We start from the raw sequence: 3,776 nt of genomic DNA, 5'->3' as shown, positions 1-3,776 counted from the left end.
ATGATTGTGTTTGAAATCTTTCCGTCCTTTTCGCATTTCTCCTTCTGCAGGTCCCCTTCCTCTTTAGTCTGAATCCTGTGTTCCTATATCCTTGTGTTCTTCCTTTCCCATATTAAATATAGTCTATTTTCTCTCTCTCCTTTTTTTTTATTTATTTTTTTAAAGATTTTATCTTTTTTTATTCTTTTAGTATTCTGTACACTGTCACAAAGGTAAAAGAAAATGACTGAAGCGTAACATGTGAAAGAACATGTCACAATTAAATCCACAATTTTATACACTTATCTTACTCATAAGTCAACGAAAAATTGCCAGTTCTTATAAAAACAGGACAAATCATACAATGAAAGAACTAAAATATAGAAAAAATTTAATAAAAATTATATCCAACTATGAAAAGTGTCCCTCTTGTGGAGTCTTTGTATCCTTCTCTTCTGTGTACTTATGTACAATACATTGTTTCCTTGGATAAATGCATCCCCATACTTACTCTTCAGCTGTCCATTTACATATGCTTCTGTCTGCTCCAGGGCTATATTTATGTAGTCATCCAGGCAAGCCAGGACCCCTCGATAATCCACTCCAGAATTTAATTTTACCACAACTAGCCCTCCGATGATTTGTTTTAAGAAGTCACTAGGGGTTTGCTTCCAAAGACTCATTTGAATAATCTTGGGAGACAGGAAACCTGAGTTCTAATCCCAGCTCTGCTACTTAATTTGCTGTGTGACTTGGGTAGTAACTCATCATTTCACCTCTCATGGCCCCAGGTTCCTCATCTCCAGACGGCCCACAAGCCCGGCCTCCATGGACGATCCTCTCTCTCTTTTTGACACCGCTCTACATGATGATTAGAAAAAATGTCTGGGAAATTAATTTAGAATAAGATTTTCATAAATGGTAATTGAAAAGCACCTTAACCTCCCCATTCATAACTGTATTTTGGATGGAATTTTCTTATGAGTGCCTCATCCATCAAGCCCTCAGTTACTTAACCATCACCATCTCAGTGTGGTCCTTGTTGACCATTCTTCTAGATAGCCCCCCCACACCCTGCCCCCTTCCCTGCCTCTCTAGTTTCATCCAGTTCATTGCCTTCCTAGAACTGACCTTTACTCTACTTCATTTTCGTGTTTCCTTATTGCCTCTCTCCACTTACTAGAGTTAAAGCCTTACAAAGGCAGGGCTATAGTCTCTTTTGTTTGCTGTTATATCATCAATGCTTAGAGCTGTGGACAGTCCCTAGTAGTAACTCAAGAAATACTTGTTACGTGAATGAATATGGGACTTTAGGAACTGAGGCAGGAATAGGGAGGAAGCCTTAGCTATTCCTCCTGTCACACCTGCCTCCTTCAACCTTGTGTTGGGTTGGTTTGGCTTAAATAGTTCTAGAGAGGACTCTAAGACGGCTGGCCGATGTCCGTGGAAGTTCAGCTCTAACATGTGGTTAGTAATAGCTGTTCTCTGTGGATTCAGGAGGCTCAGAAAGGTGGACTTAGAATGTCTTCCAGCTCTAAAAAGCTATGAATCTATGATTTGTTTTTTACCACCACTGACAGCAACAGCACCCCTCCCCCCCCAAAAAAAAAGAAAAGAAAAAAAGGCAATGTGTGGCTTTGTCAGAAGGAGCCAATTAACCTTGGCAATGCAAGTGTCTTCTGTTTTTATAGTGGTGGCTCCCGCTCTCAGATGTGATGGCCCACATTCTGGGGACCCTTGAATAACTGTGTGACAACATAGGGTATGACAGAGAGTATGAGCAAATCCTGAGAAACCACCTCCCAATAATTCTGTAGAAGGCAGTTGCTTAAGGTTGAGATTAAAAGAAAAATCAGTGAGGATGGCCCTGCCCTGAACAGAATAGCAATTTAAATTAGAAAAAAAAAGGGGAACTTATTCTTTCCTCCCTTTGGTTTCGTTTTCAGCCAACGCGGAGCGTGACTGGATCGTTGTGTATCGTGGTTTAATAGAACTCATCACTGCTTCTTTCCCTTTGCAGCAAAGTGGGCTGAAAGCTTGAGGGATTTCTCCCACAATAATTCCCCAGATCTCATTCCTGGTCAGCACCGTGCAGCTTATTTCCATTAAGCAGATAGTCCTCCTTTTTCTTTTTTGCTTCCAGACTCATAATTCTGCGCTTATCTGCACTGAACTTTCATTTGCATTTATTAGCTGGGTAGGTACTTGAAATATCTAAAACCCTTTTATCTGCCTGCTTTGTTTCTCATTATTTGCTGTCTCTTCCAATTTAGTATTAACTGCAAACTTGAAATGTTTCTTCTGAAACTGTTGTTCAAATTCTTTGCATACCAATGGGGGGCCTGGAACTGGTGTCTGCTGGGATCTCAGTCAGTAACCGTGTTCTGCCTTGAAAAGCTGTAACTCTCACATTTTCCTCTTTTCACCTGACTGGCTGGGTCTGAGCTGTTTACATAGATTCGATTAGTTCCCTGTGATTGAGGTCTCTCCCGTGCTAGCCGTGTGCCAAGGAGCAAGGGGGCTGCTTGCCCTCACGGAGCACAGTTTCTTTTGTGTAAAGAAATGGATCTATTGTTCATACTGTTTTGTCCTCTGCTCAATCCCACCAATTTTCTTGAATTGTCATTTTTTATGCTTTGGGTCTTCATTGAAGAAATTATACAAAATGACATTATGAACTATAGGATTATTTAAAAGGCATTGTTTACTCTTTTTTTTCCCCCACAATGACTCATGGGAGAAATTTCCTTCCTATTTCAGCCTCAAAAATGTTTATCTTGAAACACTGGTTTGTTTTTACGTTACGCTGTGACTCAGACATACATTGTGCCTACTCTTTGTGTTGGCTACAGGTAAATTTGCAACCTACACTCAGAAAAATGCACCAGATCTTATCACAAGGCTTTAAATATTAACCTCGAGAGTTCAGCTTGTCCCTTCTTGGCTTTCCTGCTTCTGTCCCACTTCACAATCTCCATCTTTCAACATGGTAAGATTCCTTCATTAGCCTGAAGAAAATTAAAACCTTATTTTCATCTGAGTATTTCTTCTAACTGTCCCTAGGAAACCCTTTCCTAGCAAGAGAGGATATAAGTAAATAGACGATTTATGTGAGCCTGGCCTGTGATTGTGTTTGAGTTGCAGGACGAGGTTCAAATCACTGGCCCTCCCCAGGGTGGTATTCTGAGCCTGGACCTCATGAATAGCTGTATAAATCTGAACACGTCACTCAACTTGCCTTAGTTCTAGGCTTCACATATGCAATTTGCTGAAAGGATTTGTTCGATCAGATCTGCAATGTTGTCCTCAGCATTAAAATTTTGTGTTTGCAGAACAGATTTGTAATGGTGCCACCAACACACCTACTTTTGGTCTTAGAACCTCGTTGGCGTCTTGGCCGAGTTTTGCTTATTGAGTGCCTGATGCTGGGTTGGAGGGTTGAGAATCTCAACTCAGGAGTCTGGTAAGTGAGACTGAGCAGCAAGCCAGCAGTGAGGCTGCTCAGAGATAATGACTGAACTGGAGAGAGGCAAGGACAGGCCCCAAGGCCACCCAGACGAGGGACCCAGTGTGGAACTTCAGGAGCCAGAGAAGTAAGGAAAGATGGGCGTGTGAATAGCACTTAGAAAGGTGGGAGGGCGTTAGCCAGGAAAGCATTTCTGGCTTCTGAAAACTACATTTGCTAGCATCACAGAAGACTGGTTTCTGTTGACAGCAGCATAGTAATTTTGTCCCTTTGGAGAAGTGAGATGGTGAGAGGAGAGACTGGCAAGTCAGCAGAGACTGAAAGTGTTCTG

General features: G+C 41.6%; 1 pseudogene; it reads right to left on the bottom strand.

Annotated features, from left to right (window-relative positions):
* Positions 1 to 194: 194 nt before the first annotated feature.
* Positions 195 to 662, bottom strand: LOC100941496 (annotated as a pseudogene).
* Between the last annotated feature and the right edge of the window lie 3,114 nt (positions 663 to 3,776).

The sequence above is a fragment of the Otolemur garnettii genome, unplaced genomic scaffold, assembly GCF_000181295.1.
Source record: "Otolemur garnettii isolate 467f Iridium unplaced genomic scaffold, OtoGar3 scaffold00002, whole genome shotgun sequence".
Classification (NCBI taxonomy): domain Eukaryota; kingdom Metazoa; phylum Chordata; class Mammalia; order Primates; family Galagidae; genus Otolemur; species Otolemur garnettii.
This window is presented reverse-complemented; position numbering and strand designations above follow the sequence as displayed.